The sequence below is a fragment of the Lissotriton vulgaris genome, chromosome 3_1, assembly GCF_964263255.1.
Source record: "Lissotriton vulgaris chromosome 3_1, aLisVul1.2, whole genome shotgun sequence".
In the NCBI taxonomy this organism is placed as follows: Eukaryota; Metazoa; Chordata; class Amphibia; order Caudata; family Salamandridae; genus Lissotriton; species Lissotriton vulgaris.
In genome coordinates, this window is record NC_141689.1 from 537,639,210 (window position 1) to 537,656,255 (window position 17,046).

Consider the following 17,046-nt stretch of genomic DNA (forward strand, 5'->3'; position numbering starts at 1 on the left):
TTCAGGACAGTTTTGGTTTCCAAATGATGAAAGCCCTGGTCATGTGACCTGAAAATAACACTTTTCATTGGTTCAGGACAGTTTTGTTTTCCTAATGATGAAAGCCCCCAGAGCTATTAGTACCTATTTGTACTCAGAAATGGCTACAGTAGCAGCAGCAGCAGGAGCATCTCAGCCACCACCACCACCATCACCACCACCAAGAGGACCACCACAACACCACAGTGGTGGAGATGAAGAAGAAGAGGAGGAGGAGGAGGAGGAGGAGGAGGAGAAGAAGGAGGAGGAGAGGCGGCGCTACCTGCCAGAAGATACTACCCCATACAAGCCAAAGGAGCACATTGTGTGGGAATTTTTTTAAATCCCAAAGGGCCAAAAGAAAGTAAATGCGCCAAAGGTGACGTGTCTGATCTGTGGCACTGTACTTTCCCGGGGGAATGCTGCCAAAAATTATTCTTTTGGCAACAACACCATGATTCACTACATGCAACGCCGGCACCCTAACAACTATAGTGCGGCAGAGGTCAGAGAACTGACCAGAAACCCTCCCCAATCTTCTCCCAGCACCTCCCAAAGTACCCAACCCACTCCATCGGGACCAGAGACAAGGGAGATGGTCCCAAACATCCAAACCCAGTTTAGAAATTTCAAAATAGTGTGCGTATTTTGTGGGCGTACAATTTGCTATGGTGAGCAAAGTGTGAAACTCATCAACCGTGCTGGTGACAACCACAAGTGCCCAAAGAAACCTTAATTTTTTCCTGATTTTTTTTGCTCCAGTTGAGCCGTTTACAATTCCCTGTTTTTTGTTTGTCCCCATAAAAATTCCCCCAAAAATATAAAATTGTTCATAAAAGCCAAAAAAAGTACAAAAAGTTCAAAAAAACAATAAAAAAATATAAAACAACAAAAAAATAAAAAAACAGTTCTTTTTACAACTACCTCCAATTTATAAAAAAATGCTACATTTTTTTAAAACTCTGTCATTCTTTTTTCCCCATGGTACGCTCCCCGGTACGCTCCCCGGTGCGCGTACCAGGCGCTCCCCCCGCGCAAATCGACCTTTTGGTCATTTCCCCCTTTGTTTTTGCCACCTCTTGTGTCTCGATCCTACCGAGACACAAGATGGCGGCCGCTCCGGACTGTTTGGAATGTTGACAGACACCCGAGAGCCAATCAGCTTTCCGTGCGCGAACTCGCGTAGCGCGCTGGTACGCGCCCCGGTGCGCGTACCGGGGCGCGCTTATAGATATATATATCTTTTTTGAACCTAAATTACTCAAAATCCACTGGAGCACATATCTTGAGAAATAGCAAAGGCACATCGGGCTACCAGTCCCTACAATTTTGCCAAGTTTGGTGGAAATCCATTCAGCTGTTGGGGCTAAAAGTGAGTCCAACCGCCCTATGGAAATTAACATGGGGAAAACACGTTTTGGGACCCCCCTTTTATCTCGGCCCCCGCTTGATGAATCCCCCCCAAATTTTTAGGGAAGGAGCGGAGCGCAGCGAGGCAAATTACAGGAAATTTTCAGGCAGATTCCTCAACCGGCGCCAAAGTTATTCTTAATAGAAGGTTGCGGTTTCCCTATGGAAAACAATCCTAACTATAACTACCTACTGGCGACCGCCAGTAGGTAATATATATATATAATGCGGCTAACTTGCACTAAATAAGGAAAATAGCACCTTAATCTGGTCCGTGTCTGTGTGATCTGTGGCGTGGAGGATTCCTGGCATACAGAAGAAAACGCTGTTCTTTATATATATATATATATATACATATATATATATATATATATATATATACAGCACGTGACTCCTCTGGATCTCTCGGTGTTTCAGCAACCACGCAGCACACCAGCAAACAGGAAGGAGACGGACCACATCACATCACATCAGCAGAGTTGTTTTTTATTGAACAACAGAAAGCAGCTACGCGTTTCTGGCAAGATGTGCCCTTGTTCACGCTGCAACTAGTACATCGAACTCAATGTTTTTTTATATGCTAATTACACATAGTGACCATCCCCTCACAGTGACATAGTGAGTCATGTGACTTCATAGAAATAAACAACATACTTCCACAGTAAAATAACAGTGTATCTAATGGAACATTACCAAAAGGACGGAAAAACATCACCGGTTAAATCCAGATATTGTTATACATGAATCATAAAACATAAATTCTCACCGGTTAAATCCACCTATGACACTCATGTATCTCATACAGCCTATCCAGTGTATAATAGAAATAAAATCCCTTACTTAAAGAGCAGATAAACATCTACTTCACAATAAACCATAACAGGGAAATTCTAATATCTACAATTCAGGCTTGTGGGTATATCCGTCTATGTACCCGCGGTCGTATGATAAAGTGCTAAGTGAGTAAAGTGCAACATTTGTAAAAAGTGCATGAGAAAAGAAAGCTAAACCAGCTAAAGTGCAATACCAGTCATTATATCTAGTACGATAAGCAAATATATATTCACAGATGGATAGATGGTGGGTTATTGATTACCCTATCATTTCATGTGTATATTTCACGTACTTTAATAATAATAAATAGTATAAATAGTTAAAAAGGAAGGAACCTAGAACAATAAACTATGCCTGGGTTTATGATAATCACATATCGATGTATAATCACCTTTCAATTTCATAGGCCTATATATACACAATTCTAAATTTCATATTTACAACCCACATTGATTTACATATGCTTATTTACAAAGTTCACCTCCATTGTCCCATTAACTAATCATATATGTACAAGAGTAGAAAAATAGGAAAATAGAAAAACAGTAGCAAAACAGTATCAAAACCGTATCAACGTTTCTGAAAAAGGGGAAAAGTAGAAAATTACAAAAGTACAAAAGTACAAAACTCTTCATATATATACATATGTATAAATGTATATACAATGGATCCATATATACACATAAATACATACATACATAAATTAATACAATTCATCAAGGATTCTAATCATTCCAAATTTACAGACCAGTAGAAAAGGTTATGTAACCATATATACAATTTAGGTGACCAAAATGAGCAGACCCAAACTCAACCTCAAAATAGGGAACCTAACTAAGAGGGAGAAAGATAGTGGGGATGGGTCTGTGTCTATCAACAGAAATATACAGGGAAAGGAGATTGATATGGTTATAAGAAGTGGTGTAACTCATCTATGTTATTCAAACCATTGGGCCAGCGTGTGTCGAGCTCCAATATCATCCTAGTTTCTAGCTGTCTTAACCGTGACTCCCTATCTCCTCCTCTCGTCATAGGTGGCACAGACCCTATCACAAAATACTTCAAGCACGAGAGATCTTTATTGTGCACTCTTTTAAAGTGGCGTGCCACCGGATAGGCAGGGTCACTGTGTAAGATTGCGCGCAGATGCTGCAAAATCCTGACATGAACCTGCAGCTTGGTACTCCCCACATATTGTAAGCCGCAGGTACATGTCAGGACATACACAGCAAAATCTGTTTTGCAATTGAAATTGCCCAAGATCTTTCTGGGTTCAGTAGAAAATGGAGTCAAATATTGTGATGTATTTACCCCGAATCTACATGCGCGGCAGCTAGAGCATTTGAAATAACCCCTCGAAGGTTTTAAGCAAGGGGTTTTTGCTTTCAATTCCGGAGCCGGCTTATCCAACACGGATCCCATACTTTTGGCCCGTCTAAAGGTAATAGTGGGATTAGCTGGTAACCTAGTGTTTAATATGTGGTCACTCAACACTATTGGCCAATTCTTTTTAAAGATTGCTTTCAATTTCCTGTCCTCACTGCTGAAGGCTGTGATCATTCTAGGAACATCATGTAGAGTGTCATGTGCAATATTAGTTTCTGGCTCAGGTTGTCGGGAAGGGAACAAACTCTATCTGGGTCTAGATTTAGATTTTTCGACCGCTTCCTTCAGGATTTTCTCAGAGTAGCCCCTGGCTTTTAATCGCCCCAACAATTCCTCTAAACATTTTTCAAAGTCAGAGGGCAGACTACAAATTCTTTTTAATCTAAGAATTTCTCCATAGGGAATCCCCACGATGGTGTGTTTTGGGTGCATACTGGCGGCATGTAAGGTCATATTACCCGCCGTAGCCTTCCTATGGAGTGTGGTCATAAGCTTATTCTCAGAAACATAAATCTCTACATCTAGAAATTGCATTCTACATTGGCTGATGTTGATAGAAAATTTGAGATTCATGGCATTGTTGTTCATATCATCTATGAAGGAGATAGCTCCCTCCTTAGGCCCTTTCCACACCATGAATATGTCGTCTATATACCTTAGGTAACAGACAACATGGTCTTCCATGGTGGCACGGTGCGTCGCGGTGAGGACCTGCTCCTCCCACCAGCCCACGTGTAAACACGCGTAGCTGGGAGAGAAACTGGCCCCCATCGCTACACCTCTCATTTGCCGGTAGACATCCTTACCAAAGGTGAAAAAGTTGTTGTGCAGGCACCAATTGATTAACCCAAGAATTACTTTGTTATGCTCATAAAAAGCCATGGGTCGTTTGTCCAAAAAGTGCTTAGTTGCATGCATACCTTGTTTGTGGTCGATACTCGTGTATAATGATTCCACGTCTAATGATATTAACCACATATCCTCTTCCCAATTTATGCAGGCAATTTTGTCCAAAAAGTCACTGGTGTCACGCACATAGCTGGCAAGATTTTTCACTATATCCTGGAGAAAGAAGTCTATGTATTGACCAACGTTTTCGCTCATACTGCCAATGGCAGAAACTATCGGCCTGCCAGGCACCGGCGTTATGTCTTTGTGTACTTTTGGAATCAAATACAGAGACGGCATTCTGTGAAATTTTATATTCATGTATTTGTATTCCTCGCCGGAAATTAGTCCTTCTCTCTTCCATTGGGAAAGTAGTTGTTGTAATTCTCCCTTGGCATGGAGGTATTCCTTCTGATTGGACAACTTATAACATAAGGGATCAGAAAGTTGTCGCTTGGCCTCTAGGATGTAAGCTTGTTTGGGCCAAATCACAAGATTGCCTCCCTTATCTGATTTTTTTATTACAATCTCATGATTCTCCCCAAGTTTCTTTATAAGTTTGCCATATTCTCTCCTCATGAATGTTGTTTTCTTCCTTGATTTAGAGTTAGTATGTTTGTACAATTGTTTAATATCGTTTATCACACAGTCATGGAAGACGTCAATGGCGTCTTTGGGTGTAACAGGCACAAATTTGGATTTGCTCTTGAACGGACTCAGCCCCGCTCCTTTTTGCAAGACCGATATCTTGCTTAGTCTTGCCTGAGTAGGAGCATCTAAATCCGCCTCAGTATCATATGTAGAGGTGTTCAAATCATTGGCATCAAGAAAAGTATGTACATCTGAGGCAGATAACATATATCTCCTTTCCCTCCCTGCCAAGTGACCCATGAGGCTTTAACAGCAAGTAGCAAGTGTGAGGAATTATGTACTACACTTACCTGTACCTCACGCTATGCCTGTTTCGCTGTGTAGCCCACCACTGCCACTGCGTTTAATAATTTACCGCCATAGTTCACTATAGCCATGGCACACTCATGGCTAAGTTCTTTGCCGCTCTAGGTCGCTCACGCACACCAGAAGCCGGCAATTGTTGTGTTTTGGTTAATACCATTCTCAATGACTCTCTTTGTATGTCTGTACTGTTTTGTGTTTTATGTACAGTAAAGCAGAGGGAATCCCCCTCTTACACGTACGGCACCTTAGCGAGTGCAACACTTTTTTACCATACACTTTCACTTAATATAGTTTATTTTCACTCACACATACTCATTTGGTCCTGAGGAAAGCCAGTTTTAATCAAAAGGCCTGGCTGAAACATGTAGACCACAAGGACGTAGGAGCCCCTAATATACTCCACAACGTCCACAGCCTTTTTATCTTGCTAACAGGGGCCCAGGTATTAAATTTACCTTTACCCTCGGGAACTGGGACCTCCTGGATAGCTTTTAAACCTTTCACCTCCATTCTCACCAGCACTGCACACTCAGTAAGAATACCTGCTCCTCAGTAATCTGGAGTCGCAGCACACCCGGGACACATTCGGTGTCACTGTGGTGGGCCCGATGATGAAGCATGACACCAACTAGGTTGGTGTGTGAGGGCTTCATATCCAAACCTAAGGGTTTGCCTACAGATATACCTTCTGAGTCTCCTCTAACACAACATAGCTAGTCCTATATTGATATCTCAACATATTTAGATTGTCAGTAGTAACGTCATCGTCTATATCATTGACCGCGTCTTTGCTGGATTTAAGTGCAAAATATATATATATATATATATATATATATATATATATATATATATATATATTCCATTCACTCCGTCCGACGCTCCTGCATCCCAGTCACTCTGCTTGGACTGTTAAAAACGAATAAGTCAGACCCAATTCTGGTGTGTAATCAGTGTTTTATTCCGTAAAGTAGAATAACACCCAGCAAGCCCGCATGACGCGTTTCGCCTCTAGACAGAGGCTTGATCACATGATACATTGCTTGAAAGTGATGAGGGTACTTATTGAGTTCAAAAAAAGGGGGATGGCGCTAGATGGTCATTGCCTACCCTTATTAACCCTATAGTGATCAGTGTTTTTACTAATCTCTCTTTGTGTTGAATCAATGGCACAGTGCCATACTTCCAAAACTTTGACAATAGATTGTGCAACATATATGCAGTGCAAAGTATGCACACATAATTTAACATGTTACATACATTATAACACTGTTTAGAAAATCAGGAGGGAAATATATAAAAAAGTATAAAAAATTATTATATATTCATTATTTACAATAAATATAAATATAAATATACATATATATATACTAGCAGCCCGTCCCAACGTTGTCTGGGAGCAATTAGGCTTCAGGGCCCCCGCCCGCCCCGACGTTGTCCGTGGGTCCCCCGGAGCCTTCCTCCATATATTGCAGTATTATACCTCTATGTTTACTTTGTACGCTTTTGTAACCTGCACACGTAACTTTTTCCTCCTGTAATGCACCGTTTGGCTCACTTTTTTAATGCTCCGTTTGCTTCCTCTTGCTCACGATTTTCATTTTTGCTTCATTTTTCCGCCGCTCACCGCTCCTAAATAAATAAATAAATAACCTACCTCATCCGCCGCTCCTCCCCGCCTGTCCGCCACTCCTCCCCGCCTGTCCGCCGCTCCTCCCCGCCCTGTCCGCCGCTCCTCACCGCCTGTCCGCCGCTACTCACCGCTCCACCCCGCGCCATGTCCGCCGGTCCTCCTCATGCTCCTGGACGCCGCTCCTCCCCGCGCTCCTCACGTCGGGCACACACGTCGCGGCCGGCGCTTCTTCCAAGGGACTACTTTTTTTTGGTAAATTTTTTAAATAACGTATATTTATTAAGTTTATATAGCCTATGTCCATCTGCACACCCTGACGATTACAATGATGTATCGGGTGTGTGGTTCCCGAGTTTACCCGCCTTATAGGTTCAAAGTTCTTCCTTTATAATAGTAGTATAGATATGAAGAAACACTGCTGTTCCGTCAATAATCGGCGGAACCAAACAGGTATGGACCTCCAAATGTCTCTTCCAATGTAGCGAGCAATAAGCAAGAAAAGAATCACTCCTCAAGTGAGTTGCAGGATGACGTTTTTATTCATTAAAAAGACGACGCGTTTCACTCCACTCGGGAGCCTGTTCACATAACGCGCTCTGAAGCTCAGGGACAATTTATAATAAAAATAAAAGTGGGACAATTCAAAAAAGTGCACGCCCTCTCTGCATTTCAAATGAACATAGTAGAGAGACTAACTCTTATGCAGATGCATAAAAACACAAACAGACTGATATTTACAAAATAGGCTTGCAATTGATCAACAAATGTGACAATCAAATTAAGACATAGTTCTTCAAATACATTTTAGAATGATTAACATGTTAAAAAAAGAAAAGAAACTTTCAGAGAATAACAACATAGTGCCAGATAATAGAAAGATTCAAGAGTTTTCACAAAAATTAATTGAAAAACATGTTCCGAATGTTGCGACATAGTGCCTAGATAATCAGTAGATAGTATATGGATAAAAAACACATGTCAAAGGACAAAATGCCAGATATATGTAGAAATCAAATTCATGAAATGTGCATTGCATATTTAATATACTACCACTGAAATAAAAACCACCGGATAAATTTGAAGAGCCCCCAAATGGATCAATTATTCCCAAGTTAGTATATGTTTGCCTTAAATAAAGAAATGTGCTGTCAAAACGAACAGTTACCTGAAAAAAAGTGCAGTGATAAATCATACTTAAAGAAGGCCAAAGTTGTTCAGGCTGTGACCCAAAACAAAAAATATTTATGAACATTTAAAAAAGTGCACAGCAAAACACGATGACACGTTAATGACAGCCTTACTCGATGTATCCAAATAAAATGTAGAAATGGCAAGACAAATCAATGTATTGTAATAATCTTTCTACATTATTCATAAATCACAATAGTCACCAGCCGGTGACTAAATGTGAAAAATTGTACCCAAGCAGGTATGCAAACTTAATTTAACATGTTACATACATTATTACACTGTTTAGAAAATCAGGAGGGAAATATATAAAAAAGTATAAAAAAATATTATATATTCATTATTTACAATAAATATAAATATACATATATATATATATATATATATATATATAATATAATATATATATGTATATATATAATATAATATACATACACACACACACATATATGTGTGTTGTGTGTGTGTGTTTTAGATTACTTGTTCATAGTAGAAATTGTGTTTATAAGTTTAAAAAACTGACAAATTAAAATATAAAAAAGGAGTTACAGGAGTATTGTTTTGCATTTTTTTTATATTTCTTACTATGTATTGTTAGTGTTATTCTTTGCCTCCATTGATTTCTATCAGAGTGTTCTACAGTACCATTGATTAGCCATGTGTGGTACTTGACTTGCTCCAAGGCTTGGCTCTGAGAAATTTTAAGGCATGGGCAAAATAGGGTTCGGCCCAGGGCCCCAGCCTTTAAGGGGGCCCCCTGAGAGAGCCAGATCTCTTCTGCAGAGATTCTTGCCCAGATCACCTTGAATAATTCTTAAACAGATTGTTTAAAATACAATTGTTCTTAATTTTTAATGTGGGTGATGTTTGAGAGTCTGCTACAGACATTTTGCAGAGAAATGTGTTTATGTTTCAAGCAACATCCATAAAAAAATTTTTTAGATCAAAACTGAATCTCACATTTGACATGGCAGGGTGTCAAAGAGATTATTTGCAATAAAATGAGTCAGCTGCTGCTGTGTTACATTATCGGAGATATATGTCACTATCTCTGAATATTATATATAAACACATTTAAAATTTCAACCAGTGTCTTTTGCACTGTCAGGGACCTGCCTAAAGAGGTCATGATAAAGTTGAAATTAGATCATAAATTCAAAACTGTTCCAAACAAAGGCCCCCAAAATACGGGGCATATTACCAAGCAATAATGATAATTATCGCTATTGCTTGGTTAGAGCCAAAAATTTACCGCTGAGCTGCGGCGATTTTTATCGCAGATAAACCTTGGTATTACCAAGGTTTATCGCAAATGCGATAAAAATCGGCCGCAATGCATGAATATCGCTGACTTGACTCATGTATTACCGAGCTAATGCTCTTAGCCATGTTATCCACCTCCCAATGGCTAACATGGCTAAGATCTGCTCAGGGCAGGTGTTAGCTTTTGGAGATATTCGCGCTTAGTGCAAATATCTCCAAAAGTTGGTAATAGGAGATAGCGATAAACAGTCGCTAACATCTTGGCACGCCCACTTTGCATGTCATTAGTGATAAATATCACTGACATGCAAAGTGGGGCCCAAGATGGTCGCTATCTCCTACTAGCTGTCGTTAACTGGTGTTAGCGACAGCTAGGTAATAGGGGGTACATTTGTCCCAGGGTCCCCAAAATCCTTAAGATGTCCCTGGCTTGGCTGGAGTTGATCTCAGCTTATTTGTCAATGGTACTAATACAGTATATTTAGGTGTACCTTTTGTGAAAAGAATTTGTTTTATTATTCTGTGGGTATGTTTTAGTATTTGCATGTCTCCCCCTAAACCTGTCCTTAAATCTCCCATAACCTGACCCATTTAATAGTAGATATTCTCTGTTTTCCAACCCCACTCTTTTGTCCATCTCCAATGTATTTCGAAAATGTACACTGCAGTGTGTAAAAATACCATTCTAGCTCTAAACCCTAAAACACTGAAGGGAGTTCTTAATGTGAAGAGTTTATATTTACTATTCAAACTCCAGTCCACAAACATTGGGGAAAGTGTGGAATTTTGGGAGAAGTTAAATATACTATTATAACTTCAAACCAACAAACATGCATTGAAGAAAATGCTCAATTTGGAGGTATTACATTTACTATTCTAACTTCACACCAGCACGTATAGGATAAAGTATATCATTTAAGAGAGGGAGAGTGCAAATATAGTATTCTAATTCCAGCCCCCCAATAATGAAGAAAGCACATACTCTAGAGCAGTTAGAGGTTTCCATTTTAAAACCAATATATAAGTGGAGAAAGGAGTCAAATCCTATTCGCTCTCCAAATGCCCAAATCTTGGACAAGTGCCCGATTTGGTGGGGTTAGATTTACTATTTTAAGGCCAGTCTAACATACATTGGACAAAGTGTATAAACTCGGGTATCCGGTGAATATATTATTCTAACTCCCATCCCAGAAGTTGAAGTACATCAATTGAGGATTCAGATGCACTATCCTAACACAAGTGCAACAAATCTGGGGGTAAATGTATGTGTGGAAGAGTGTGTGTATATATACTATTTTAATATAAATAGAACAGTGTTGGATTTACTATTCTAATGCAAAACTACCAAAACACTGGGGAAAGTGTATAATGGGGTCTGAGGTAACTAAAATACAATTCAAACTCCAAACAGTGAAACATTGAAGAAAGTGCATAATTTGAAGGTGTTGCATTTAGTATTCTAACCACAAGGAACGAAAGTCTTGAGAAAGTATACCATCCTGATACCAAACCTCAATTAATTGAAGAAAGTCCATAACTTGAAGAGGTTACTATAACTAATCTAACTTCCAATGAACAAACAACGTGGTAAAGGCATAATTCGGAACAGTGGTCAAAATAATACTATAACTGCAATCACCCAATAAACTCCAAAACCCATGTTAATGTATAGCTGTAAAAAACAAATTAATCATTTTAAAAATTAAAACAACGTAAAATATTTTGCAATCAATTTGTAAATGAAACATACACACCCAAAACTCCAAAATAACCAGAAAAAATAGCTCAAAAAACAATTTTTTTTTTACCAAAAAACACAATTTCATATAAAAAATACAACAACAAAAAATTTAAGTTGAGTCAATTACATCAATATATTCTGTAAACAATATTTAAAACAACAATATTATGAATAAATGCAAATATTTTTACCTTCAATAATATGTATGTGATATTTTTGCTTCCATGATATTTGCACCAAGATATTGTGGTCAAATTATATTTTCAGCCTGTTATTCAAGTACAATCCTACGGGAGGGAAATAAAAAGTAATGGGACAGGCATGGTCTACAACTGCCACATCAGTGAGTTACACATGTATGTTAGAACAACAAGCCAAGGAATCCCCAACCTCTCATGCACCTGCAAACATGCCCCTCTCTCTTTCTCTCTCTCTCTCTCTCTCTCTCTCTCTCTCTCTCTCTCTCTCTCTCTCTCTCTCTCTCTCTCTCTCTCTCTCTCTCTCTCACACACACAGAGCTTTGATAGGACTTCAAGCAATCAGCAACTCTGGAAAATTATGTTGGCTTACAAAGCCCAGCACATGTTCAACTTCTGGGAGGTCATTCTTCCTCCAGAGAGTTATGCAACCTGGACTTTGTCAGAGGCATCTCTGCTTGCACCTAGACCATCACTGAAGCATGTATCAGTCGCCAGGCAGAACCATTCTCAGAGTGATTTCCTTATCTCTAGAGTCAACTCAGGTGGCAATTGGTAATGTGGTTGGTATTCCTTCTAGTGGTCCCCTATCTCTAAGGTCATTCCTTAGCAGATAATGTAGACTCAGGTATTCACTTATGGTTGAGAAAATAAGTCCTTCACCTCTGAAAGGTCAAACTCTTGAAAGCACTCCTTAGCAAAAGAAATCACGTAAAATTATTAACTCTCCATTAGTTGAGTTTCACTTAGGTTTATTTGTATCCATTATCAACAGTGAATTGACCTTTCATTTGGATAACTGTTGTATTTGCATCCTTAATTTACAATAAAACGTTGAGCATCTTGTTGTATTCACAGGAATGCTAACATAATCCCCGATGAATTTCGGGACCAGACCTTCTTCAGGGGGTTCTCCCTGTAAATGAAATAGGGTTCACTTAATGGTCCTAAAACTGAATGCGCCAAAAGAGAGTAATGCAGTGAATGGTTGCAACAATCTGATGTGAAGTGATCAGTGTGTCATGCACACTATGGCTCTGGAAAACGTCATCATGAGAAACACGTAAAGCCACGTGCAAAAATAAAAGGAAACCAGAGGAAATCATATGATCAAGCATGCTGGCGTCAATATATTCGATGTTCAAAAGAAAAAAAGAAAAAAAGAGACTCAGTACGTGATGTCATGTCAATAAAACCTGAATGTGCGTTAAGAGTGCCTCCCAGCGTGTTCGGAACGTTATTTCAAATATGTTAATAGAGCTCCAAATTGGGCGTTAGCTTGTGATATGTGGTGATCAGAAAACGCTTTGTGCTAGTTTGAAGTAAAGAAGAAAACGAGTGGGCCTCTTCCGGTGGTCTTATATGCACAGGTTCAACAGTAGTATTAAAAGTGAAGTCGGTGAGCGTAAATTAAAGTAAGAACACATATTTGTGCGGGCTACTAAAGCTACCTCGATAAAACAAAGTGACACATTAAAATCATACCTGTGATTAGCTCTAAAGCAAGCGTGCTCTGTAGTGGTATTCGCGGGGTGAATAATCTTCCGAAATGGAACTCCGGAAGTAAATATTAGTGAACCTGGAAGTGAATTAAGCAGGTTGGATGGCCACTATAGACAGACAGTTAGAGGAAAGACTACCGTTTGGATCAGTGCATCCTAGGCTCAAGTGCTAAAACGTGGTATAGTAAAGTTACAATAAATGTCGAAAACACTATCACCTGATAAATGTAATCGGAGGATGACAATGCCTATGGGGAAAGGACTAATACTAACGATACTCATAAGCTATGGTTAAAAACAATTATAAGAACAGTGAAATGTAAATGCAGATTCTATGAATCAAAGTATGAAAGTTTCAAGCAATGACATAACCACGGTCTACTAAGAAGATAATAAGAGTAGGATGGCCATAAAGCAAGGTTTAAAATGAAATTAAAGCAGGTGAAAAAATATCTGTGCTCTCAAACATGGCTTGAGCCATATACACACAAATAATAAAATTGACATTACGCCTGCTCAATAGAGCATTTGACCTAGGTGTGTGGAAAATCACATTTCGTTTTGGCAAGTGTTGTAAAGCAAAAATGCTGTCACAGTACAAATGAAATGATTATAAATGACAACCTCGAGCCTAGGACGCACTGATCCACACGGTAGTCTTTCCTCTAACTGTCTGTCTATAGTGGCAATCCAACCCGCTTAATTCACTTCAGGATTCGATTCAATAATATTTACTTCCGGAGTCCATTTCAGAAGATTATTCACCCCGTGAATACCACTATGGAGCACGTTTGCTTTAGAGCTATTCACAGGTATGATTTTAATGTGTCACTTGGTTTTATTGAGGTAGCTTTAGTAGCCCGCACGAATATGTGTTCTTACTTTAATTTACGCGCACTGACTTCACTTTTAACACTACCATTGAACCTGTGCATATAAGACCACTGGAAGAGGCACGCTCATTTATTTCTTTACTTTAAACTAGCACAAAGCGTTTTCTGATCACCACATTTGGCAAGAAAATGCGCAATTTTGAGCTGCCATTAACATATTTTAAATCACATTCCGAGCACGCTGGGAGGCACTCTTAACGCACATTTAGGTTTTATTGACATGACACCACGTACTGAGTCTCTTTTTTCTTTTGAACTTCGGATATATTGACGCCAGCATGCTTGATCATTTGATCCCCTCTGGTTTACTTTTATTTTTGCACGTGGCTTTACGTGTTTTCCAGAGCCGTAGTGTGCATGACACACTGATCACTTCACATCAGATTGTTGCAACCATTCACTGCATTACTCTGTTTTGAGGCATTCAGTTTTAGGACCATTAAGTGAACCCTATTTCATTTACAGGGAGAAACCCCTGAAGAAGGGCTCGTCCCAAAATGCATCGGGGAATATGTTGACATTCCTGTGAATACAACAAGATGCTCAATGTTTCATTGTAAATTAAGATTGTAAATACAACAGATATCCAAATGAAACGACAATTCACTATTGATAATGGATACAAATAAACCTCAGTGAAACTCAACTAATGGAGAGTTAATCATTTTACGCGATTCCTTTTGCTAAGGAGGGCTTACAAGCATTTGCCCTTCCAGAGGTGAAGGACTTATTTTCTCAATTATTTTGTCACATCTCATGATCAGGAGGTAATGCTCTATAGTACCCAAACACTGTGAAACGCAGATTACACAGAGAACCACTGATAAAAAAGGAGTACGGCCGTCATCCTATTTTTTCCGTCTTCACTTATAGTAACAGGGACTTGCCTTGTCATATATCTTTATGCCAACTCCACACTGGCAATAGAGTACTGTTATAAATGAGTAGCTGGAGCTGTAGGTATAAAGATGTCTTCTTTATTTTCTTAAGTAAGGACGGAGAAAACCCGACCAGCAGAGCCTAGTTGGAAACTGTATCTGACGGCTATTCGAGAGAACTCTGGGCTCGGAGGCACGAGAGAAGAGCCATCACGAGCTCAGAGTAATTCACGAGCCCGCACGAGAGAATATATGTATACAATGAACATAACACATCTCCTTTCCTTTAACATAAAATAATGACATACATGAACATATAATTAAATGCGTATACATATAAATGATTCTTACACTATACCATAAAATATTGTATGATGGAAGACTAGAAGTAAACTCAAACAACATTTTTGAACATTCATAAGCGCGTGGTAAAAAAATGTAACTACAATCACTACCCGCTTCTTTCCTAAATATTCAAACAAAATCTTTTAAATACGTGGGTGACTTCCGCTCACGAATTGGTCTATTAGTCTTCTTGTCAACAATTTCTTCAGATGGTAAAACCTGTGACTGTGAAAAATGAGAGTAGGGTTGCCTGTCTTTCTTTTAATATAAGGCTACTCTTCAAAGGTTCCATGTCTGGCCATTCTGTAATTTAACGTAGTTATCAGATACTGACTTAACTTGAAAAGGCCCTCTGAACTGGTTAAAAATGTTATGCGTACCACCCGATTTGACCGTAACCAGATCACATTTAGATATGTTAGTTTTACTGGCAATATGTGAACGATGATCAACCACCAAATCTGTTTTTCGTAACCACGTAGGAACCAATTTTGTACCAGCTCGCCTGCCTCTCATAAGCTCAAATGGTGTTTTTGTCATATTTTGGTGTATAGTGGTGTGAAACGCCCAAAGCATTTCCTTTATATCCTTCTGAACAGACCGGTTAGATGCCAAAGCAAGTTGCATAGTGCCTTTGACTAGTCTATTCACTCACTCGCATAAACCTTTGCTTTGCTGATTGTACAGCGAAGTGCGTAAATGTTTTAAACCTAAATGATTGAAGTAATTCTCAATTTCCTTAGAAGTAAGGTGTGTACCGTTGTCTGAGAGAATCATAGCGGGAATGCCTTCTCTTCTGAAGATGTCAGTAAGTACCTTAATAGTGGACTGTGTGTTGATACTTTTCATGAATGCAACTTCCACCCACCTTGAAGTGGAATCTACTAACGCCAGAGCAAATTTATCACTGTCTTGTAGCTCATGGAAAGGACCAATAAAATCAATGCAAACTTTTTGCCACACACCTTTTTCAGACACTATCTGTCCATAGGAATGAGTACTAGCACCTACTTGAAGCCTTTTTTCAGATTCCCTGCAGACCTCACATTGTTCCACCCATAATTTGACTTGGCAATCCATGCCCGGCCTCCTAACGTTTTCTTTGAGGCATCTGGCAGTGAGGGTTTGGCCTAAATGACCTTCAAGAGCCAAGGCAATAATTCAAGACCTGAGAGATTCCGGTGGTATGTATTTCTCACCTCTTACCAAAATAAAATCTCCCTGCAAGGAAATCTCATGTTGTAGTTGGACATAAGGTCTGAGATTGGATGATACAGTACTTTGTCCAGATACACCTACTCTACACATTTTAACTAAGTTTTCCATGAGAGAATCTTTCCTCATGGCTTCCATCCACTCATCTTTGGATATAGATCTAGAGAGATGTTCTGTAAGATATTCTAAATAAGCTAATACACTTTCAGTTACTACTTCCTGTGGGTTAACTTTTGTATCTGGCAATCTTGAAAGGCAATCTGCAACACTATTACACCAGCCAGGTACATATTCAACGTTATACATGACATTTTGGACACTGACCGCTAACCTGGCTAGTCTGCCTGAACAGTTTTTTATGCCCCCAGGAGCCAACACTTTCAAAAAGGCTTGTGGTCAGTCCTGAGTGTGAATGAGATTCCCCACAAATAAACTCTAAAGTACCTGGTAGCCCATGCAGCCGCCAGCGACTCTCGCTCAATGACAGAATCATTTCTTTCAGTCTCAGTCAACGAGCGAGAAGCATAAGCAACTGTGTTTTGTTGTCCAGCTTGTTTTTGCGTAAGGACGGCTCCAATGCCTACAGAACTAGCCTCTACAGTCAGAACAGTAGGCAAAGATGGTACAAAACCTGAAAGAATATTTGCGTTTACAATGTTTTCCTTAATCAAGTTGAAAGCATTGTTTGTTCAGTTCCCCAA